General features: G+C 40.2%; 1 pseudogene across 1 annotated transcript in view; it reads right to left on the bottom strand.

Annotated features, from left to right (window-relative positions):
* Positions 1–25,865, bottom strand: part of LOC309862106 — a 65,915-nt pseudogene that overhangs the window by 2,157 nt on the left and 37,893 nt on the right. Inside the window, exons 5-10 of the transcript in view lie at positions 22,901–22,995; positions 19,976–20,083; positions 18,811–18,996; positions 10,541–10,640; positions 3,881–4,111; positions 1,760–1,876 (exon numbers count right to left, since the gene is read on the bottom strand). The product of the transcript in view is annotated as an uncharacterized misc_RNA (transcript). The remainder of the gene's footprint in view (positions 1–1,759; positions 1,877–3,880; positions 4,112–10,540; positions 10,641–18,810; positions 18,997–19,975; positions 20,084–22,900; positions 22,996–25,865) is intronic.

Raw genomic sequence — 25,865 nt, 5'->3', positions numbered from 1 at the left:
TATGTTCTGACCTTAATTAGGGGCTGCTATCAACCTTTTCTAAATTAAAATATGATAAACTGGGAAACTGTGATCTACATGGGAAAAGATCAAAATATCAAGGATTTCAAAATGTCAGTGATGGAATGCCACTCAGCCCAGAAAGATTATCTGCCCACCTCTTCGATGAGTAACAGCTTCCTCAAACACATTTGTAGAAGAATCCCCACAGTGCTCATATTTGCAAGTATTAGCTTTTTAAAATGTTTTCTGTAATGTTTTAACAACACAGCTAAATTCTTGGGAAATAATTCATTCTCTAATGCTACTTCCAGAGAGGGAATATTGCTATGTGTTCTATTTATTATGTGAAGGGTCATGTGATTTTAGGGAACATGCGGTATAATGCAAACAGCATAGGACTTAGAATCCTGCAAAATCTTTATTAAAACTTGGATCTTCCACTTGCAAGATCATCTGTTGGATACAAATGATTTAACCTTGTTTTCCTCGTCTGTGGAAAGGAGATCTCAATCTTCCTTTTCCTGAGATCGTTAGGAGGATATAGTCATCCCAATGAATTTTTTAAAATTTATATGTATTTATTTGACAGAGAGACAGAGTGAGAGAGCGGAGGAGCCACAGAAGGAGAGGGAGAAGCAGGGAGCCCAAAGTCGTTCTCCATTCCAGAACCCCGGGATCATGACCTGAGCCAAAGGCAGACGCTTAACGGACTGAGCCACCCAGGCGCTCCTTTCCTATTGAATATTTATGTGACACTTGCTCTGTGCTAAACACTGATCTACACACAGAAGACACAGTAGTAAACCAGAGTCCCTGCACTATTGCAATTTATTTTCTAGAAGAGGAGGCAAAGCAATAAATAAATCAACAAATACATACATTAGGGCACCTGGGTGGCTCAGTGGGTTAAAGCCTTTGCCTTCGGCTCAGGTCATGATCCCAGGGTCCTGGGATCGAGCCCCGCATCGGGCTCTCTGCTCAGTGGGGAGCCTGCTTCCTCCTCTCTCTGCCTGCTTCTCTGTGATCTCTGTCTGTCAAATAAATAAATAAAATCTTTAAAATTAAAAAAAGCAAATACATACATCATGCAATGTCATATGGAAACTGGCACTCTGCGGGCTAGGCAGGCAGAGAGCAGCTGATGGAGCTGTTTTAACAGTGTTCAGAGAAGTGCTTTCTTCTTTCACTCCCTTCCATCACCTTCCTTCTTCCCCATACTGACTGAACCATGTCCTTACAGTAAGTACCTTCACAGAATATGTGGTCTTTGGTCATAGGCTTTGGTTTTTTTTTTTTTTTTGAAGATTTTATTTACTTATTTGACAGAGGGAAAGAGATCACAAGTAGGCAGAGCAGCAGGCAGGGGCCGCAGGGGTGGGGGCAGGAAGCAGGCTCCCCACTGAGCAGAGAGAGCCGGGGCTTGATCCCAGGACCCTGGGATCCCAACCCAAGCCAAAGGCAGAGGCTTAACCCACTGAGCCAACCAGGTGCCCCTATCATAGGGTTTTGACTTGCATAACTGATATTGTGCTCTCAGGGGTTCCCTGCCCCTTTCTCACAGGGAGACTGTGAGTCACATGGCTCTCTGGAGGACAAGTGTTACAGCCTGGGGCAGAGCTTCTGAGGGGTAATTATGCATTGGTGTGTGGAAGAAACAGCAGGAAGTCCACGCAGCTGCATTAAAGTCAGAGAGAGAGAACTAGGAACAGGACGAGAAGAGGGAGCCGGGGTGCGGATCACACAAGGCACTGCAGACCTTCACGGTGGCACTGGAGCGTGTGCTAAATGGGATGGGAAGCCGGTGGAGAGTTTTGAGGAAGAGGCTGACTCGTCTCTTTGAGGGGATCGCTCTGGCCACTATGTCGAGAGTAGACTGTTAAGGGCACAAGGGCAAGGGAGCTTCTAGTTAGGAGGCGGCAACGCTAGACCAGGTAAAACCTTTGTGATGGGACGATGGAAGCCCAACCAATGTGTTCGCTGTGGATGGGTGAAGAGTGGAAGCATTTAGAAAATATATATATATATATATTTTTTAAGATTTTTATTTATTTATTTGAGAGAGTAAGAGAAATAGACTTGCTGAACAGAGAGCCCAACATGGGGCTCGATCCCAGGACAGCGAGGTCATGACCTGAGCCAAAGGCAGAAGCTTCACCGACTGAGCCACCCAGGCGTCCCAGATCTATTTTGAAAGTAGAGTCAACAGGGTTTGCTGATGGATTAGTGACATAGTTTAGGGTATATGATATGATTAAGTGTCCAGAGTTAATCCTTCCACCTCTTCTAGCTGGGTAAACTCTAATATGCCACTTAGCTTCTAAGACTTGGAAACAAAATTCTTCTACCTCTAGAAGGGAGTATCAGTAACTACCTCATGGGATGGCCTTGACAGCACTTGGCCTTTATGAGGTTCTCAGAGGGTGGGTGATAATAATGTTGGTGATGACAATGATGGTGGATTCCCCAACTTTGGGGTCTAAAGAGCCATCCTCCTTTTCTGAACTTGAAAGTCACACATATCTATACCATCAATTTACTTGCTATATGGCTTTTAACTTTTCACATGTTAAAATATTTAAGCTCCCTGAAGGCATATATGCTGTCTTACAGTTCTTTGTAAGCCAAGATGTAACACCTAGTAAATATTTATTAAAAGGACGAGGGGAGAGGCTCCTGACCCAGTCAATTAAGCCTCAGACTCTTGATTTCAGCACAGGTCATGATCTCATGGGTTTTGAGATCCAGCCCCCTGCCAGGCTCCATACTCAGTGCAGAGTCTGCTTGAGATTCTCTACCTCTCCCTCTCTTTCTGCCCCTCCCCTGTCTTGTATACTCTTGTGGGCTCTCTGTTTCTCTCTCTCTCAAATAAACAAATAAACAAAATCTTCATTTAAAAAAAAGGGGAATGAGCAAGTTCCTGCTTTATCTTTAGATCAATCACAAATTCTTTTTGTAAGAACAGAGTCACTTGAAGTTGTTTTTTTATTCCCTGCTTTCCCCTCTTATTTGTAATAAGTGAATGATCATTGCAAGTGGTGTCATTCTATACAATTTGGGGAGTTCATGTCTACAAGAAAAACTGCCACAGATACTAGGTATAAAGCACATTCTCAGAGGTATCTTCCTGAGACAACAAAGCCACATAATCCCGTCCACATGACTGTAGTTCAGTCCCCATGAAAGTCATTCTGGTAATGTGAACGGGTCTGACGTTTGCCTCACAATGACACACTCAGGAAACCTAATCACTGCATAAGCAGCAAGCCAGGGGCTCTGTACAGTAACAGGAAATGGACTGTGAGTCATCAGACCGGATGGGGACCTTATAGTTCTTCAATTCTACTGCTGCCTCTACACTGATGAAAAACCTATTGTCATGACTAACACATACCACATCATTACAGCACTGGTCACTCTGACGTCTTTCAAGAGTCCTTCGATGTTGTTAAAACAATTTAAAGGACCACACTTTTCCACATTATGATGCCAAAAAGGTCTACCTTGGTTAATATCGCCTTCATTGGAAATATTACCTCCCAGGAAGAGGTAGTCTGGGTTTGAGTCTGGTTCTACAAACCCTAAACTTTGTGCCTCAGTTTCATCATGTGTCTAATGGAAATGATAATAATGTTGCAAACCTTAAAGATTTAAGGTGAAGATGAACTACATCAATATATAAAATGTACCTAAAGCAGGAACACAGTAAGTGGTAGAGGCATATTTGTTATTTATATATATATAATATATTTTTATCTCATGAGAATCATTGTTATTTTATGACTATTTCACATCATCAATATTTGACCATTTCAATTGTGATAAATTAGAACTTAATAAATCATCTGTAATATATCAAAACCCAGGGCTCTCTATTTACCATGGTCATTATCAAGTGAGGATGAAATCTGTCACAGTCCACACCTTCCATGGTGAGGTTACATTACATCAGGGTCTCATAGTCTGGCTGTGTGGTGAGGTCAGTCATTCCAGAGAGAGGGTGAATCAGGAATATTTGTATAAACTGGAGGTCTCCACTGGTTATTTTGCATGTCACAGTTTGGTGGGGAGTCTTCATCAATGGCAGTCACTCTTCCAGCTTTGTGGAAAACTGCCCATAACGTGCATGAAGGTTCATTCTTGTCATGCAGAGGCACTACTTGAATAGGCTTACTATGGCTTTGCCTTCCAAATAGTATTATAGTTTCTTGAAGGAATCCTCTGAATCATTTGGATAACGAAATGCATTTGAAAAGCCCAACTTTACGTGATGGAAGGCAGATTTACAGATACTTGTCTTCCTTTTAAATGACATAACATGGGTCAAATGATATGCATTAACAATAACCTTATAATAATAATAATTGGCTTACGTGTTTTATTACATGCTTATTTTCTACAGACATTATGCTAAGATTAGCATCAGATAATGGTTCACAGCATGGGCTCTGAAACCAAACTACCTAGGTTCCACTTCTCAGATCTGCCACTCATTAGCTGTAACTCAGTGGAAAATTTTATAACCTCCATGGGCCTCATATTCTTTATCTACAAACTAGGAATAATAGCATATCTACCACATAGACTAATGAGGATTAAATGAGTTAAAATGTAAAGCACATAGAATAGTGTCCAATACAGAGTAAATGCTGTATAAAAATTAGCTATTATTTATACACATTATCTCACTGAATCTTCCCAGTAGCCTTATATATACTATTAATCTCCTCATTTCACAGCTAAGGAATCTATAGTCCAGTAGTGTTAGGCAACATGCCCAAGGTCACAGAGCTAGTAATGGTGGAGTCAGGATTCAAATCTGTGTCTGCTGAATCTACAGCCTATATTTTTTTAATGACTTTGCTATAATTTCAATGTTTCACCCCCCCAATAATCTTTTAGAAATATAGGTATGATAGATTAATTGCATTAATAAACCCAAATTCCATACCCTTCCATGTTCTTTGCCCTGAACCTTAACATCTTCCCATATGACTTGCTTTGTCCAATAGGATATTGGGAAACTTGCCACAAAGAGGCCTCAAAAGCATTTGTGTGATCACCCTCACCTTCCTCCTGCATCTCCCACCTGCCCTGAGAACATGCTTAGACTAACCTGTTGGAGGGAGCCAAATCATTGTCACCCTAACTGAAACTAGGCTAGACCAGTAAAAAGCGAGCTAATCCCCATAATATTGAGCAAGCCCAGCCAACTCTCAAACATATTGGCTAAATAAGTGCTTGTTGTTGTATTACTCTAATTTTTGAGGGTTTCATTACACAACATATGTACAGTGATAGATACATGATGTGACAGGTTTACTCCTCATCTTCTGCCTCAATTATAAACTGTAGGCAGATAGTCGTCCTCCTCCATTTAGTGAGATAAATACCACCACAGTGACTAGGCTCACCAACACATGTATAGGACTTTTTGGTTGCTGATAAACAGGAATGAGAAATTATGATGAAGAAACCATTTCACAGACTGTTCCCACCTCAACCTTCACACGATTTCTTTCTCTGCTTGCATCCCTTTTTACCAATATCTGATGATGAGTTGAACACAACTCATAACACCAAGAACAAAGAAGACCCATTTGTGAGAAGAACTTGTTATTTCATTATGGCAAATCAGGAAGACAAAAAACCCAAACTATTGCTTCTAGAAAAGCATCATTATGAAGTGAAAGTTGTCACAACTGATAGAGGGCCACACAAAAGAGATTAAGGGTAAGCTAACCATCTCTGTCACATATATCTGGGCAAAGATGGTGTCATTTTCACATCGAAAACCTGGGTGAAATCTAATGGGAAGCTCTTCTTCTGTAGGTGTAAAATCAACCTTTTAATAGAACGAAAAGCTATATGGAACATCTTTAGCTAAGTTTAAAATAGAGTAATTATGAAATGCTGCAACTCTGCCAAACTTCCTCATCAAAATCTATTGGAAATGAAATATGTTTCCTCTTGTGACTGGCAACCCTGTGTGATTTAATTTTCTTGTGTTTTCTTCTATATCATTTCCAATAAAGATTTTTTAGGGTTTTTTGTTGTTGTTTGTCCCTATGCCTACCTCCCCTCCAGAAGCCTTTTGTCAACGAGCAATCGAGTTATTCTTCACATACCATCAGAAAAAATTTATTTTACTTTAAAGATTACATATTCCCATAATTTTGTTAAGATAAAACAACTCATGTAGTCCTCAAGGCACACTCAAATCCTCTGTGCTAACCAACACAGCATGAGAAAAGATTTCCACAATAATGGATTTTTTTTTAATGTCCTCAAGGTCTACAGGCTAAATATTTGAAATTCTGAGGAGTGTTTGTTTTCAGAGTAGTTTTTATTTTCCAATTTCCTCTTTTAAAGCAAATTGCCACTGAGTTGTGAAGATTTTGTCCCTTCTAAGGGATAGCTTCAAAACACTAACCCTTCCCTAATTTCATCCAGTTTATGTACTCGGGTAAGAGGATCAGAAATGGCTAAAAAAGAAAAGAAAAGAAAAACAAGGGTAAATTCTGGCACATTGTCGGTATTCAATAAACATTAGCAGTTATTATTAGTTATTATAATTACTACTGCTACTGGCAATGCTGCCATGACTAATATTGGTTTATACTATGCAGTTTCCATACATACAACTATCGGTTAATCTTCATCTCAGCTCGGTGACATAGTCATTGTAATCTCCATTCTATAGATGGAACTTGAACTCAGGTGGAGGTTATGTGACCTGCCTGAGATCATTTGACTAACAATGGCAAAGACAGAATTTGAACCCGCTTCCAGTTGAGTCCAACACTCATAAGTTCTTTGCTATAGCATGTCGCTCCCTTATGAAGACCTAGAAGTCTTCTTTCTGGGACAGAAGGTCAGCAGCCAGCTATTTGGAGAATAGTACACGTAGGGATGACCCACTTATCTCTTTGCATTCTCAGAAGTTGTTTTCAGAGTTCTGGTGACCTGAGTCATCAAAATCCACTCAAGGAAAATGACCTGGACTACTTAACAGAGAACTGGGCCAGGAGTTTGGGAGTCTGCATTCAAAACCATCTCTGCCACTCATTAGGTGTGTGGTCCATCTCTATCACCAGCCCCAACTTTCTTATAGTAAATAAAAAGATTGAACTATTCCAGTCCCTCCAAATCAACAGCACTGTAATTAAAAATCTTTCTCCTTAGCCATCAAGAAAGTACTAAATTATACTTAAGAAAACATAGACAACTTCAGTACATTTGAGAGTTTTACCTTCAAAACATGAAATTATATTTCAGGATAAATTTGGATAGATGGAAAAGAAACTGACATAGAATATTTGATTCCCATAAAGCACTAAAAAGTGTCACTCTTCAGAAAGGATGAATACTTAGCATTTGCATCAACATAGATGGAACTGGAGGGTATTATGCTAAGTGAATTAAGTCAGTCAGAGAAAGACAATTATCATATGATTTCACTTATATGCAGAATATAAGGAAGAGTGCAGAGGACAATAGGGGAAGGGAAGAAAAACTGAATGGGAAGAAATCAGGCAGGGAGACAAACCATGAGAGACTTGTGACTCTGGGAAACAAACTGAGGGTTGCAGAAGGGAGGGTGTGGGGAGATGGGGTAACTGGGTGGTGAGCATTTAAGGAGGGTGCGTGGTTGATGAACACTAGGTATTATACACAACTAACGTATCACTGAATATTATGTAAAAAACTAATGATGTACCATATATTAACTGAATTCAAGTTTTTTAAAAAATGACACTCTCTAAAGTCAAAAGTGAAAAGATCAGGGGTTTCCAAGAGTTGGGGCAAGCCAAGGATGAATAGACAGCATGAAAGATGTTTAGGACAGTGAAACTGCTCTGAATGATACTATAATGAGGGATACATGACATTATTTATTTATCCAAATCCATAGAATGTACACCAGCAAGAGCGAGCCATAATGTAAACTCTGGACTTCAGGTAATAATAATGTATCAGTGTAGGTTCAATCTATCAGTGTATTATTGATTGCAATAAATGTATCACTCAGGTGGGAGATGCCCACAATGGGGGAGGGTATGAATGTGCGGGGGTAAAAGGTACATGGGCAATCTCTGTATCTTCTGCTCAATTTGTTATCAACCTAAAACTGCTCTAAAAAATAGTCCATTTTTTAAAAATGCGTCTCTATTTTAAAATCTAGGCTTGTTGTTGTTAGCCTTGGAAGGTCATGGATCCCTTTGATAAAGGGACAGAGGCTCTCGGTCTTTTCCTTCAGGGATCCTCAAAGCTGATAATCAGACCCTCTGCTTCAGATCTACAATTTATAAGCAAAGAAATAATTAGAAAATTGTGAACTATTTAACTTATGCATAAAGCCTCATCATAATGCACCTTTAACTCTAGAACTCCCTAGAGCTAGAAGACCACCAAAGAATTAAGAGAATGCAAAGGGAGGTAAGAATTTATGGTAAGGAGTTTCCATCACCAAAAGATTATGCAGAAATCAATACTGAGTACTTCTGAAATGACAAACATCCATAAGGGGAAAGAAACCAGGATCCTGTTTATAGTAATTTATACTAGCTTACATTCAATTTTTCTGTAGTTGTCTGGTCATATATCATAAGATCCGATGATGATATTCCAAAACTAAGATATAAATAGGCATGCATAAAATTTACAGAAAGCTTCAGAACTTATCTAAAAATGCATGGTGAGGCAAACAAAGCACTGAAATCTAAGTACGTGGATTTTGGGGGCACCTGGGTGGCTCAGTTGGTTAAGCATTTGCCTTCAGCTCAGGTCATGATCTCAGGGTTCTGGGATTGAGGCTCACATCGGGTATCTGCTTAACAGGAAGTCTGCTTCGCCTTCACTCTCTATGCTCTCCTCTCTCTCTCTCTCAAATAAATACATAAATAAGAAATCCCTAAAATTAAATAAATACATGGATTTTTTTATTTCCTAGTCTCTCCTCACAACAACTGTCTAATGCATATAGTTGCTTAATAAGGGAATAAGCCTCGTTGAAGTGGTACAGATTCCACCAAGCGACGTGCTGGCAAATGTTTAACAACCAGCTCTCTGAAAAAAAGAGAGAGAGAGAGAGAGAGTCAGCATACGAATATATAGCTACATAAATACTTAGGCTTATTATAAATTCTACTAATACAAAGATGTATAGCATAAAATTTACAAATAATAAAATACAAAATACTCTGTTGTGAATTTCCATGTAGACGTTGATTCTTGAGAAGGGCTTTCCTTGATTTTTCCCCAATTCTCTACCCACAGCCAAACTATGACTGAATTGACAAATGAATGGTAGTTGATGTTTTTCTTTATGTCAAAAAGTAAGGCAAAAGTGAACCAATCTCAGACCTTCACTAGTGCATCAATGATGGGAATGATTTCTTTGCCGAATTGGATTATAGTTTTTGATGGCTAGAAAAACATTTCTACAATGTTGGTGATACATTTATAGCTTCAGACACAATAGACTTTTAAGCTTAATCTGCATTATTAACATTTTCTCTATTCTATCACTTTCTTAACTCTTGATGATAAAAAAAAAATAAATCAAGCCCCGATATGCAGTATTTGCCTATTTCCATGGTGTAAATACTCCCACCATTGCCAATTTTAAGCTATCAACGTAATGACACTAAGTGGGAGACGAGGTGCACACCCATTTAATACACAGAACTTGACCATGTAGACCCTTTAAATAGAAATAACCTTAAGGGTATAAGTAATAGTAAAATGTGGTAACATAAGTAAGAAATGCTGAGTTTTGAGTTTTTACTAATTTCTTTTTAATGTATTACATTTATGTAACTAAATATGTAATTTTATTTTAATGATAATTATTAATAATCAGATCATAAAATCTATGGAAATTTAATAATTGGGTCTTATATGCCAGTATGATCTAACTCTAGCACACAACTGGTTCCAGCCATCCCTTAAAGTATTCAAGCCAAAACTGGAAGACCCACTTTCCAGAGGTGCTATAGAAGGAAAATGTCCCTCTCCTGGATGGTAGAAAATACAAGTATTACCTCTGCTGTTCCTTCCAAATCTAATGTTCCTTGGTTTATACTAGCAAATATGTCCTTATTCTATCCTAATTCACACCTGACTTAGGACTTTGACCAAGATCTTGACTGTAGACCTGAAGTCAAACCTCAGATGTTCCCAGGACCTAAATTGTCCTGGGATAGCGCTCACATTATCCCTACTTTCTTTACATTGGGACCTAATTCAGAGGCAAAAGGGGAGAGAGAGGAAATAAAATTATTTTATGTTTTTGACATTGCAAAAATCCTAAGTCTGACATAAAACTTCAAGACAGCCTTTAAGAAACCATCACAATGATGCACTAAGGGCATTACTAAGGAAAATGAACTTCTCTGAAGGTCTGGAGCCCCACCTTTTTCCCTCACCTGATATGTGTTGTAAACTTACATTCTTTTTTCCATTGGTCACTCATTTGAGATCTGGTAGGAGTTTCCTTGTGCATGCTTTAATGCCATAGAAGCGAGGGATCTCTTGCCCCCTGAAGCCTCCAGAACAGAGACTGAACAGTGAGTATCTTTAAATACAAAGCTGAAATCATTGGGGGGGAGCAATCTCTACAATAATGGTCACAGTTCCTATAAAATAGAAGAGTGAATAAACACTTTGCTGTGGTGATGGTTTTATTCTATGATGGAGCTAAGAACAGGCTTCTTGGCTGATTCTGAAACTAGGGAGAGATTCTCTCTGCTCCCAAATGATCCCTGTTCCCAGACTCTGCATTCTCAAGGAACACAAATGAATTCTGGTGTTAACCAATGCAAAGAGTCAAAGGTATACAATGTACTACATGCCAGATTTTATCTTGCATGAGTGATACACATATCGAGGAACATTAATGTATAATTATGTATTTTACACAAAAGACTTTATTGTATTCCTTGTGAGTTCAATCTCTTCCCTTAGAGAAATTGTTGGGTGTTTTACTCTCGACTCAGCATATTATATTCTACATTCTGCTTTACATATATATCCTAGGGGAGGTGGATGGGGAGTTGGGGTAACTGGGTGTTGGGAATTAAAGAGACAAGTAATGTGATGAGCACTGGGTATTATATGCGGCTGATGAATTATTGAATTCTACATCTGAAACTAATGATGTACTATATGTTAGCTAATGGAATTTAAATTAAATATATGTCTAAAAGAGGAGCACCTGGGCAATTCAGTTGGGTAAGTGTTTGACTTGATTTCAGCTCAAGTCATAATCTTAGGGTCCTGGGATGGAGCCCCACGTCAACATTGGGCTCAGTACTCTGCTCAGTGGGGAATCTGCCTGGGAGTCTCTCTCTCCTTCTTCCTCTCCCCCTCCCCCCACTCATGTATGCTCTCTCCCCCTTTCTCTCTAGAATAAGTAAGTCTTTAAATACACACACACAGATTATATATATATATATGTGTGTGTGTATGTATATGTCCTTGGATAAAGAATGGAAAGAAACTCAGAAAACCTGTGTTTGAGAATTGACTTTGATATATGCTCTATGACCTTGAACTAGCTTAACTTCTCAGAGACCCAGTTTCTTCAGGAAAAAGAAAGGAACAGCATCAGTCTCAACTCCTACTTCACAGTGTGTATATGAAGACAAGATGAATCATGCCCAAGAAGGTTTTTTTCATACTATAAAATGTTAAGTAAAAAGCAGTTATTACTTTTTATTCATTTCGGACAGATGCTTGTGTATTGTGTATTAAAGAAAAGGAATTCTGTACTTCAGACCAACAAGCCTAAGCTAGCATATCAGAAAGTTGACAGAAAGAAGGAATTTGATGATTAAATGTAAAAACAAGCAAATTGCAAATAGGGAAGTTTTCATAATAAAGGTAAAATAATAATCAACTTCCCTGTGCAAGATATTGATTCAGCATATGTCCCCATTTTAGAGATGAGAAAACTGAGGTTCACAGAGGTAAGTTTTCTCCCACAAGCTAGTAAATCACTGAGGGGGTATTGGACCGTGTGTGCCTGCCAACATCTCCCAAAATGTCTCCTCTGAAATGCTAATATGTCAAATGCAAAACGTTAAGTTAAACAAAGATAACTAGGGTTCTTTAAGGCAAGGCTTCTTAAGGTTTCTGAAATGTCATTACACATTTTTAATCTTCAGCTATGCATTGCTCTTCAAAGTTATTTGACCATGGAATTCTTTTTTCATGGATTATCTTGCCAAAATCATGTTCTGAAAAATGCTTGTTGATTGTCCTGTAAATCTATGCCACATTCGTCAAACAAGAAATTTAATCTGGGGACCATAGAAACTTTACTTTAGAGAATCTGTGACATTTTTATATTCTGCTATATATTATTTTGTGTATTTTTCTAGGAAGAGGGTCTCTAGCTTTCATCAGCATCTCAAATTTGACAACCTCAAGAAAGGTTAAGAAGCACTGTTCCATGGAGACAGGTGATTTATGTGAAAGCCTCTGTATTTCCTTTAATAAATTCTATTTATGTGCTACAAGGGCAGTTTCCATTTATAGCTTTGCCATACTATGATTTTTATTACATCCATAAAGACTCAAAATTGTGCTAATTAGCTGGCTTATAAAAATAGAACAAATCACGTGTAAAGTGTTACAAACATCCTTTATGAGCAGTTGCTGCAAATATGTTGGAGTGTGAGGACCAGAAAGGATGTAGATTTATTACTGTGAGAGATTTTTTTCCCCCTCCATATTGGAGAAAGGCTCAAGTCTAATGAGAGGAGTAGATTTCATCTGATTAGGCCATCAGGATAAGAAGCTAAGGGACATTTAATGCCTAAAGGATAATTATGAAAATGTAGACATTTATTAGAGGTGAGGGTAATGGGTGAGGGGATTTATTCAGAAATAGAACTCCCATATGTGGCAGCCCAAATGTTACTTAGTATCATGTTTACAAAACTTCCATGTCTATCCAAACTCTATTTTTTACAATGGCAGTTTGGCATAGCATTTAAAATTAATGTCAACCCAGGAACCCTGTTGGCTCAGTGCCTAACCTTCCAAAACTCATAACATATGCAAAAACTCAGCTTATGAGTTTATTGAGAAAATGTAGGGCGGGAGTCAAAGAAAGAGAGGTCATCAGTGTCTTTCTCTGCCACACCTTCTGGCTAAGGGGGAATGTTTGGTGTTTGGGTTAAGAAACAATGATGCCAAACTAACAGGGACTAGTACCTTGAAATAAAGACTTACAGAAATTAGGAGTTAGAGGAGGCATTTCTCCCAAGGCAGAATCCCATCTTGGGAAGGGGGTGGGAAGCATACTCTGTCCATCTTCAACCAATGGAAAGTTTACAATCCCAGGAGGACAGAGACAGAGGCTGATCTCCCACCCCCAATGCCGAGAATGAGCCATCATCATACGCATAGTGTATGATAAGTGCAGACTTATCTCTGAAGAAATCAACATGATTTTTAGCCTCTGATTCATTTTTCCAGCTAAATAAGAAGTAAGTTATTTTGTGCTCATTACAAGAAGTAGAAAAATGACAGCTGGCAGCAAGATAATGAAGGACTTGCCCAAATGCCTTCCAGCAAGACAGCAGAGAAGGCCAGACTCCTGTCTGCTGTGTCAGAGCTCCTATCGCTGAATGTATCAACACTGTTCCAACTGTGGCCATGTGATGAGCCCATCTTGGTGGCAAAACTCCTTGGAGATACAGCAAATAGTGCTCCCCTGTGGGAAATTTTCAACATTTGGCGCTTGCTCAAAGAGTTGTCCAGAACCGATTAGCCCGGAGCTCAAAACACAGTGGACTGATTGCCAGGAGGCTCATCAAGATCATGGCGCAAAAGGTTGCAACTTCTGTATCTTTTGAAATCATCTCTATGCCTTTATGCCTGTTTTATCTTTTAAAAAGAAAAGCATTTTAAGTGAATAGTCCTTCAAAATGTAATGCTTCCCCCATAAATATCTAGTAGTTTGGATAATGCAGGTGTAACTGCTCTATCCTGGGGCAGACAGCCTAGCTTTGGAATGCCATCTGGGAAGCCATCTCCCCAAAGTTGCTATGAATTTGCTATGTCCTCCTTGTCTGGAAATACTTCTTTTTTTGTACCTAGCTCGGTACTTACCTGGAAGTCTACCAAATACATCACCTCAGTGAAGAAATACTGAGTGGGAGTCAGATAATTCCTGGAGATTGTTCCAATGTAAAGCATGGGGTGGCCCAATCTCTGGTGTGGTCAAGAGGGACAATCCTTGCCATCCTATAGTCACATTGGACTTACTCTGTTTATTCATACATTTCTTCACGAGAATCTCTCTGCCCCAAATGCTCACTTATAATTCTTCAACCTGTAAGTCCTACTCATTGAGAGCATTGAGAAAACTCCTTCAGGAAGCCCCCCTGAATACTTCAATCCCACACATTTTTCCTCTTAACAACTAAAGCACACCCATATTACTTAATTTGTAATTATCTTGTATCTTTTGCTGTTCTTTTATATGTACTTGTCTTATCACCCTGACAATATACAACCTCCTTACAGCAAATGGGCATAACCAACACTCCTGCCACCGGCTGTAGAATGGGATGGAACACGTGGTAGGTGTTTGGTTCATTAACTAGGACCCTCCTGAGAGAAGAAAAAGGAAAGAGAGCGGGAGAAGAAGAAAGGATCACATTTACTGAGCATATGTCAACCTCCATACAGAGCACATTCCCTGTGTTGTTGTATTTGATCCTTGTAACAGTGTCACGAGGTAGGTTCCATTGTTATCTCCATGGGAAAGGTAGAGTAATTGGGCCCCAAACAAGACCACATGGGTAGTAATTAGCAGAGGCTAGCTTTTATTTTTCAGGAAGTAAAAAAGAATAAAGCTTAGGAAACATGGAGGGGGAGGGCCGCTGTCCTTTGTGTAGCTCAGAGATGGGAGAGATGAAGGTTGGGAAGACGAAGCTTCGAATAATAAAAATAGCCATACTGGGGGTGCCTGGGTGGTTCAGGCTCAGGTTCCAGCTCAGGTTGTGGTTTCAGGGTTGTAGGATGGAGCCCCACATCGGGCTCTGCGCTCAGCATGGAGTCGGCTTTGGGTTTTCTCTCTCTCTCTCTCCCTCTGCCCCACTCAGGCTCACTACCTCTCTTTAAATTATATAAATAAATCTTAAAAAAAAAAATACTGACAGAAACACAGTCCCATAACCCCTTATTCAAATTCCAAAATCCAGGGGCACCTGGGCAGCTCAGTGGATTAAGCTCTGCCTTCAGCTCAGGTCATGATCTCAGGGTCCTGGGATCGAGTCCCACATTGGGCTCTCTGCTGGGCGGGGAGCCTGCTTCCACCTCCACCCCCGCCTGCCTCTCTGCCTGCTTGGGATCTCTGTCAAATAAATAAATAAAATCTTTTTTAAAAATTCCAAAACCCAAAATCTCTGAAACTCAGAATTTCCTTGTAAAATATTTGGCACCAAAACCTGATCCGACCTTAAATTTTTGATGTCCGAACATTACATGAAGGGTCAGATCTTTCTTCATCCCATTTGGTGCGAGTATTCATGTTTCACTGCAGAGATACACAGGGATTAAATTTGAGATACCTGTGTAGTAAATGGTATATATATCACACATTCTTACTATTCTAAAATTTAAAAAAACACCTTTATCCTGCAACATATCCAGTTCGAAGGGTTTCAGCTAAGGGATTATAATACTGTGATCAATAGTATTTATGAAATTCACACCAAATGTTTAGCACTGTGCTGAGAATGTTACAGAAATTATCCCATTTATTCTTTACAGCTACCCTAAGGACTATTGTCATTCCATTTTATAAAGAAAGAAACTGAAGATTGAGGGGCTTAGGTAAATTACCCTAGATTACACAGTTAATAAGGGATAAAACTGGGATTCTAAACCAGGTCTGGGACTCCCAAGCACAGTCTTTTTCTTTTTTTCCCCAAGTAGGATCCATGCCCAGTGTGGAGCCCAACTTGGGGCTTGAACTCATGATCCTGTACTGTGATGAAGACCTGAGCTGAGATCAAGAGTCACACACTTAACCAACTGAGCCACCCAGGTGTCCCTCTAAAGCACAGACTCTTAAAAACTCACTGTCAGATCTGGGAAACCCCGCTTTCGATAGGTCACTTCTGAGGACCAGAATATGAGACTGAACAAGTGTCAAGGTGATGATCAGCCACATGCCCACCCCCACTGAGCCAATAAATATAGCAATACCTCTGCTCTCTACTCACTTGAATTCTTGAATTCCACCCCATCCCATTGTAGCCCACCTAATCAGATGCTGATCACAGAAAGGTGAGTTGTCATGAATGCCACGGAGACAGGCAGTCACTGGAATTGCTGCACGCTGCTGGTCACGGTCACAAGACTTCACGGAGAAGGACTGGTGCGAACCCAGCTGTCTTCGCACAGTGGCAGCAAGAACCACAGTCCCGTGCTCTGTAGCAAAACAGCACATTTCCTTGCAAACTGCCTCATGCTGTCACTTTCAAAATTACTTTATTACATAGGGATGAAAAAGATAAAGGGTGAATTATGACCCATGCATTAGAATTAAGAAACTGACTCAAAATGTAGGCACTGTGTATAATTGTTTATCAACAAAATACCTTCATTAATCATATTATGTTAGCTGGTAGCAAAAACAAAACTCTCTGGTTTAGGGAAAATTTTCTAGAAGAGGAATCTTTATTCTGGGCCTTCATGGATAAGTAGGATAAGAGAATGGGGAGTGGGCGATTAACCTCAACGGGGAGAAAACCATAAATAAAAACATTGTAATGAGGTCATGAGTCACTGTCCTTCTTTTTGAGTAATCCACCCATCCTTTCATTCAACAAACATTTATTGAGCACCCATCCTTTCATTCAACAAACATTTATTGAGCACCAACTACCTGCCAGGAACTGTGCTGGGTACTGTAAATGCCGCAGTGAAGTCCCGCCTTAATGGAATTTACCATCAGAGCTGGGACATAAGCACCAAACAAGTGGAAAAGAAAAATAAAAACTAAAATAGGCATATTATTAAGGAAATGAAAACTGATGTGATAAAAACAATGTCTAATGGTCAGGTCCTGAAACAGGCAAGGACAGAAGTCCTGAGACAGGCAGCTTATTCGTTCAGCTGTAGCGTCATAGACAATTGGGACAAAGGAATGAGAGGAGATTGGAAAGAGAAAGAGAAAAGAGGGTCTTGGGGGTGAGGTGAGAAGTCTGGATTGCATTCCAAATGTAAAAGAAAAATCAGAGGAGGATATTACCTGGAGAAGGAATATGACCCAATTTGACATTCTTTTTTTATTATTATTATTTTTTTAATAATTCATTCTAGCTGCTCTGCTGACTATTGGAGGAGTAAGAGTGAAAGCAAGTCCAGTTAAGAGGTCTGGGCAGTAATTCACATAGGAGAGGATGGTGGCTGTCTGGACTGGGTTTCCCCCAGAAGCAGAAGCCAAGATGAGGATTTGAGTGCAAGTGGTTTATTTGGGCCGTAATTCAGAGCCATGTGGCATGGGGGAAGGGACACAGGGAAGGGAACACTGCTGCTAAAAAGTGCTTATCAAGTTAGTTACCACTGGGGCTAACTAGAGCTTAGTTATCACTAGAGAACTGCAGAAAACAGGACATAACATGCATGCAAAAATTTCCCCCAGTAGGATAAGCAGCTGGAGTAATCATACACCAATTCTCTTCAATCACTGGTTGGGAGCTCGTGGGGGAGGGCAGTATTTCTCCAACACCTCCAACACTGGGAAGGGGGGTGGTGCGAGGCAGATGTCAGACCCCAGATAATTTCTCAAGCCAAGAAATGCAGATACTAGCGGTTGGAAATCAGGCCACTGAAATCTTAAGACCTGAGGACGTAGGGGTGGGACATTGACGGCCTCTACCAAAATGGCTTAAGTCTGCAGATGCGCTGAAGATGACCACCCACAAAGCCTCACACACTACATAGTCTGAGCCAACCTAAGCCTCAGACGCAGCTGATTGGACAGGAAGTGAAGGACTGACCCCAGAAAGCCCAATCAGATTCTCTCTCACAAAAATACGGACCTGGAGCAGACAGAAGAGAGGGAGGGCTTTAGATCTGAGAAGACGAGCTACAAAATCATGGAGAGCCGAGGAAAGAAAAAGCCTGAAGGGCCTGGAATACACGAGAAGCCGTTTTAGACTTCTTCCTAAGTCAGCATGATTGTACCTAAACTTTGTTTAAACCAAAAGCCTGATTTATGGCCCACCAAACATACATTGTGCACCTGCTTTGTACCTGAGTAGCCAGAATGAAAACCATCTTGTCCTTAACATAACGGATCACTGATCCTACAGCCTGCACGCCTTAACATTAAAACTCGTGATTCCTGTCTCCATATGAATCTCTTATTTTCTGAACTTTCACTACATGCAACAAAGTACATAAACCTGTGAAAACCGTTCATTCCCTGAAACTCTTCCTTCCCGGTGAAGAGCCTGTTTTCCCGGGGCAACCGTCCTAACTTGCGCTTGAACAAAACTCTATTTCTTACCTCTAGAGGTTCAACACCGTCTGTTCATTCTGCATCAACAGAGCTAAGGGGGTCATTCTGTAGCAGCCGCAAGTGAACAGTGTTGGTCTTGCAAAGAGTTACGCAACAGATGGTTATCAAGCTATTGTGTGCTTCTGGGAGGGGTTCTAAAAATGAAGACAATCTGCTATCTGCCTTGGAGAAACTCAGTCTTGCGGAGAAGACAATATTAGTAGATGATAAGAATAGCATAGTATAGGAGATAAAATTTGCAGAGAACAATTCTCCACCTTTGTCAACTGAAAGTAAACATTCCACGGATCGAATTCAAAAGTTGAATCTCCCGAGTGACCCCCGTCTGTTGCTTGGCATGCTCTAATGGTTTTCCCAATTGGAATTTCTTCCCGTGTGTGATGTCAGCTCTATTGTGCAGAGTTGAGATTTTAGAAGTAATACTCAAGACAGCATTTTCAATTGAATAAATTTTTTTTAAGATTTTATTTATGTATTTAAGAAAGAGAGCGAACATGGGTTGGGGGGCAGTGGGAGAGGGAGAGGAAGTAGTGGACTCCCCACAGAGCAGGAGCCCTACTCTGTGGATCATGACCTGAGCCGAAGGCAGTCACTCAACCGATGGAGCCACTTGGGCACCTCACAAGTAAACTTGTTTTAAAAGAAAAGACTATTAGAGTACCATTTGCCTGGTGTGTATTTTTTTTTTTTTTCTACCTCTCATGGTGATAGAGGGTAGGGGCTAGAAGTAGTAACATGACAAGGTAAACTAGGATAATGATGTTAATAGGTAGCCCATTTATGGAGAATTTGCTTAGAGTTTAGACACAATGCTAAGCACCTCTCATGTGTTTACTCATTTATTCTTCATAGCTGTCCCCAGAAGTAGGGACCACTTTTGTCTCCAACATCCAGATGCTGGGACTGAGATTTTTAAGAAAGTAACCTTCAGAAGTCAGTATCAAGCTGGCTGAGAGGATTTGACCCCAAGCTTATCTAGCTCTGGAGCCTGTATGCTTAAGCACTGTGCTCTTATCCCCCTATTTTAAGAACCAACTTCTTAAAATTGCCAACCCCTAGTATAACTTTATAAACTATGTAGTGATCATTTTAACTAGAATTTTCCTTATGGGTACTGAGAGTTAATCCAGCCACATCTGAGGCTAAGAACATTTTGCACTAATAACATCTTGCTATATTTTATCAAAACTATTAAAAATGAGTTTCCTTTCCATTTGTAAGGAAGTCTTTTCTTTGGAATCTTATATCTTGATTGCTTATCCCTTACTTGTTTATTTTCCTTTTTAGCAAAAAAGAAAAGGAAAGAAAAAAAAAAAACCATTTCATTCTAATGGAAATGTCACTAATGAGGGTCAGAGACTACATTTTCATATTCCATTCCAGTTTAAGGTCGAGTTAAAGGAATTTATTCTGTTTGTTTACCTGCGGCTGTGAATAGGATCCTTATTGTGGACATTGATGAGGAAAACCTTCAGATTCCCAGCAGTAAATAGTCCTCCAAGATCAACCACTTGAATGACTAGGGAGAAGCTAGGAAAGGCTGCAGAAAGACAGCTAGGACCTCACACTCGCAGAAGCACTCTTTGGGGCTCAACTACCAGCTACAAACAATCGATTCATTTAGTTAAACTGTCAGTCAAACCAGTTATTTTCACAGGAAGAAATAACTGATACTTTGTTAGGAACCAAATTAGTCAAATCAGTTGAAAGGAACTCAGAAAAACCTGTCAATCCCCATTAATAATAGAAAAAGCGAAGGAAAATCCTTAGTCTGGGAGAGCAAACAAAGCAATGGCTATAGGTTCCTCCATTCAAGCATCTACACTTCAGTATTAAAAATTGATTGACAAATGGCAAGGAAGAGGTGTAAGAACACTTCAAAACAACTTAATGACTACGTGGAAATATTAGGATGGTTAGATGATTAGAAGGCTTTTGTTTTAGCAGAGATACTTGTGAGTTTGAGAGAGGATAGTGCTCGAAATGGGGGAAGCAAATGAACTCGAATGGGAAAGTGAATACTCATGTCCATAGACTATGACCTGGAGGCATCAACGATTCCAGTTTGCCTGGGACTATCCAATTTAGCACCAAAAGTCCCATACACATCCCTGGAAATTTCCTAGTCCTAGGCAAACTGAGACGATTGGTAACACTTTCAGGAAAAAAAACCACTGTATTTTAACTTGAAATGTACTGATCACTGAGATCAAAATTACTATTCTCCTTCTATTTATCCTAAAAATTAAACCAGTTTTCAATTTTCCTCTAATTTCCTAACTTTTCCTATAAGAAGGTGATTATTCATGAGCTAGCCTTTGACAGAAATCAAAAAGCCAGTCAACTTTCGAGAATAAAGGTGTTTTTTAATAATCCTGGGAAGTCTCAAGTACAAGAGAATGGAAGGAATAAGGTGTGAACAAGATCCTTCTTTCTGGCAAGAAGCCAGAAAGACTTCAAATTACGTTTGGTCTAGCCGAGTGCTGGAGAGTTAGTTGAGGAAGGTAAAGAAGAAATGAGCCTTTCTGAAAACTCTTCCATCAAGATTTGGACAAGCATTTCCACAGCTCTGAGACTTCCTTTAAAGAGAAGGAATTGATAAAAAATCAGTGAGGCATCCAAAATTTCTTTTATTCTCACTAGTGACCCTAGAAATTCTGAAGTTAAGAAGAAAATTCAGGAATGGTGAGCTCTTCATAGAACTTCAGTGAGAATCCAGGCAAACCTTTAGCCAAATGGGGCACCTGCGTGGCTCATCGGGTTAAAGCCTCTGCCTCCAGCTCAGGTCCTGATCCCAGATCCCTGGGATGGAGCCCCACCTCGAGCTCCACATCAGGCTCTCTGCTCAGCAGGGAGCCTGCTTCCCTTCCTCTCTCTCTGCCTGCCTTTCTACCTGTGATCTCTGCCAAATAAATAAATAAATAATCTTAAAAAAATTTTTCAGCCAAATAATTATTTATTCTAGTTCTGCAAACAGAGCTTCCGTTCAACATCAGCTGCTCTCATTTCAAACATAAGAAAAAAGGAAAAGCTTTAGTTTTCACTTACCAAGGAAAATGTTAACTTCTTAAACTCCATTAATAACTTTTATTCCTATTTGTTAGAAATTCCTAAGATTGATAAATAGCTTAGAACATACCTAATCATTTTCCCAGGAGTATAACAGGCCAAAATCAAAGGAAACTGTGATGGGCACAGTCTATTATCCCCAGCAATATTGATGAGATCAGATAAACACGGGGCAGAGGGATTTGGGAGTAAAGGAATATGGATCAAGACTTTTCAGTTTTTCTACCCTAAAATACACAGAGATAATACAAATTTAGGAGTGCTCGTCTCCTGCTAACTTTATGATGTGGACAGGGAAAGCATGTTCCATTTTGAATCCTGAATCTGGTTGTTTTTTTTTTTTTTTTAAGATTTTATTTATTTATTTGATAGACAGGGATTACAAGTAGTCAAAGAGGCAGGCAGGGAGAGAGGAGGAAGCAGGCTCCCCACGGAGCAGAGAACCCAATGCAGGGCTCCATCTCAGGACCCTGAGACCATGACCTGAACTGAAGGCAGAGGCTTTAACTCACTGAGCCACCCAGGCACCCCCTGACTCTGTTTTACTGAAAAGTTAACACTTGGGAAATTTCCTCTTCCTAGGAAGTGCTTTGATGTAGACCAGGTGACTGAAAAGGGTGGTTATTAAAACCATTATAAATATAGGAATGATAGGGCACCTGGGTGGCTCAGTGGGTTAAGCCACTGCCTTTGGCTCAGGTCATGATCCCAGGGTCCTGGGATCGAGTCCTGCATCGAGCTCTCTGCTCAGCAGGGAGCCTGCTTCCCTCTCTCTCTGCCTGCCTCTCTGCCTGCTTGTGATCTGTCCCTCTCTCTGTCAAATAAATAAATAAATATTAAATAAATAAAAATAAAAATAGGAATGATAATTATGAGCTCAATGGCTATGCATTTGGCAGATGTGGAGGAAATAAGAGAAAATGTCAATCGGTACTTTTCAAAGTTGCCGAATTACACTCTGGATGAATTCTGCATCCCAGCGATCCAGATGAAAATCCCCGCCCACTTCCACAGCAGGTGAAAAACATCACTACTGAAATCATTTTGGTGCTTGGCTCGGGAGGAAGGGGGTGATGCAGAGAGGGCCCCAACTAGCCACACCTCATACCCAAACAAGCAATGGGAAACCATAGTTTTAGTAATGATTTCCTACCAGAGGCAATGCCAAAAGCATCTTCATTGCACATGAAAGCCAGGTGGGGGAAATATTCTCGAAGTGACAAACAGGAACCAAAGGATAGTGTTTTGCGTGAATGAAAAGCCAGTAGTGGTGTTCACCTTCTAGTGTCACTCTCAAAGTCAAAAACTGCTGCTGTAGAAATTGTTGCAATGCTGTTGGTTGTGAAGCCGGAGCCCTCTAGAGAAAGGAAGTACTGTTGATTAGATGGGAAAGAAGAAGTAAAATACTGCAGAGACACTGACTAGTTTCCTAGAGAGATTATTCACGCCCCCAGGAAGCAGGCCTGAAATCTCTTCATGCTCTGGGCCACCCACACTCTTCTCTTCCCTCATGTGGTAAGTGCTCATTAAAGGTTTACTAATAACGATGGTGATACAATGATACTCCATCCACATGACTTCAGACAAACAATCTGCCCTTATGAAAAATAGATTTTCTTACATTTGATCTGTTACCTGAACATTTCTCTCTTACTTCATCCAAAGCTACAATTAAATAAAAAGGAATTATGTGGAGAGAAACGTGCTGTTTCCTGAGAACTTAGACATTATTTTGTTTGTTTGGTTGTTTGTTTGGTGGTGCTGAAGTCAGGGTTGTTTTGGGTGTTGGGGGGCAAACCTGTAGAAGACAAAACCTGAAATACTGGAGGATCTGTTCATCTTATTTTATGTGCATTAGGTGCAATAACTTCGTCAAGATGTTTCTCTTAGCGGGGTGTCTGGATGGCTCAGTCGAGCAGCAGACTCTTGGTTTTAGCTCAGGTCATGACCCTGTCATCATGGGATCCAGCTCCACATTGGGCCTACACTCAGTGCAGAGTCAGCTTCAGATTCTTTCTCTTTCTCCAGCTCACACTCTCTGCTTCCCTTTCAAATAAATTACAAAATCATTTTTTAAAAATGTGTTTTTCTTAGCATCTTATTGACTTTGAGTCATACTACCTACCAGTTATTCTGTTACATGCCTCAAATACATTGTTCTTTAATTCTCATAACTCTGTCATAGGTCTTGATATCACCCCCATTTCACAGATAGGAATACTGAGGCTTACAAAGTTCAGGTGGCTCACTCCTGGCCTGAGAGCTGAGCTTAACATAATGCCTCTCTGCACTGCCTAAGACAATTTTTTTTTTTTCCAGTGAAGGCAGGTGAGGTCAAGGTTTCTAGACTAGGTAAGAAACAGATGATTAGAAAAAGCTGGGGCAAAAATCCATGAGGGGATTAATATCAGGAGTTAATTATACTGAGCCTATTGACTTAATAATTGTGTAGACCCAGAGATAATTTAATCGAGAAGATTAAACCCAGAAGGATTGCAAAGCAGTCTAAAAATCATTTGGAAAAATTAGTGACCTTTTAATCTATCAATTTTCTGATGAATCATCGTGTTCTGATTAATTTAGATTCATACCATCAGTTTCTACACATATCACTAAGATGGAATTGATTTCTGCTTTTTCTGTTCAACGGTGTTGTAAAATATTAGCATAGAACTGTAGAAAAATCCATCACATCTTTACTTCCAAGGAAAACCCAGGAATAAAATGATGGTCTTTCCATGCAGGAGGTCAGAGGATGGTTGGTGGTCACACTCCCTGAGAGGGCTTGCAAGCTCCCGGTCTGGTTAGGTACAAATATATATGATCTTTTTAAAAGACACCCATATTTCTGTTTGTAGCCACTCAAGAATTTGCAGTTCCCAATTCAATTTCAGTATCATGCCGTTGTCAACAATTGTTTGGCATCAGCATATATTGAGAAGCTGTATTTTTATGAGGTTTAATTTTTCATAAAATGATAGTCTTAAAAAAAAAAAAACACGATGGCGCTGATATGAACAACTCCTGCTGCTGTTGTTTGGGGAAGGTGGGAGCTGGTGGTTGCTAGGCAGCCAGGGCCATCCCCGGGAAAGCCACCCAAATGAACGATCCCCTGAACAGGAAGGCGGTCCAAGGGATGAGAAATTAACTCTCTGTGGGGCCTGGCAACTTAGGTTTTCTTCCCCTGTTTTATCTGCAATAATGCCATTGACTAGTATTTCTTTACTAGCCATACGAATAACAGTGGTGGCCCCACTCCCAGGCTCATAGACATGATGAAAGCTTACAGGGGAGAGTGGAGAGCAGGGGAAACTTCTGCCCTTCTGGATGGACTTATCTTCAAAATCCATTTTATTCCCTTCTCTGAAAGGCTTGTTCATGACTATTTGTTCTTGGAGAAGCCAGGGAATTGGAAATGTCAGAGCCCGAATTGCAGGCCAAACCCAATGAGGAGAATTAGGGTCTCACTGCCTTGAGACTGCTACACAGGAAGCCCGGCTAGATTCTTCTGTCTTGTGAGCATCCGTGCTCATAAAATAATGACTGTGATAACCCAGATTTTCTGCTCGGCGTTTTTCATGAATTCTCTCATTGAACCCTTAAAACGATGCTATGAGGTGTGTCCTCTCCTGAGCCCCATCTTTCAGTGGGGTAGCCTGCGGGTTACAGATGTTAAGGAAATGGTCTCGAAATAGCGAGTGCGTTCAGCTGACACTCAAACCAGGTCTTTCCGACTCGGGAGATATTGTGCTATACTGCCTGTCGCATGGAGACCGTCTTCCTGGGAGAAAGGCAGTATAGATTTCTATTTTTAACACATCATACTTAAACGTGTTTTTGAATGTTCTGGGTAGGGGGTGGAAGAATCTTGGTGGGTGAGGACGTAGTGACAGAACAATTGGTTTGCAGAGGAAAAGAAGGGAGAGGAGGGAAGGAGAAAGAAGGGGAGCAATGGGAAGACAGGAACGGAAGGGAGGGAGGGAAGAAAGGACAGAGGAATAGGGGAAGGAAAGATGGAGCCTTGAGAAGTTTCCAACAGTTGAAGGTCCAACAGAGGAGGATAAACGAGAAAAGAAAATAAGAAAGAGTAGTCAGAAAGGTGGTGGGGGGGAAATAACAGAGTTTGTGATCACAGAATAATACTCATGACCTGATTTAATATTTATTAAGCCCTACCTGCCAGACACGATTCTAGGCCCTTCGATGTATTACCTCATTTAAACTTCACATTCGCCTTGGGGTA

The sequence above is a fragment of the Mustela nivalis genome (assembly GCF_964662115.1).
Source record: "Mustela nivalis genome assembly, chromosome: 1".
Classification (NCBI taxonomy): domain Eukaryota; kingdom Metazoa; phylum Chordata; class Mammalia; order Carnivora; family Mustelidae; genus Mustela; species Mustela nivalis.
The sequence above is the reverse complement of the archived record's forward strand: the minus strand, read 5'-3'. Positions and strand labels throughout refer to the sequence as shown.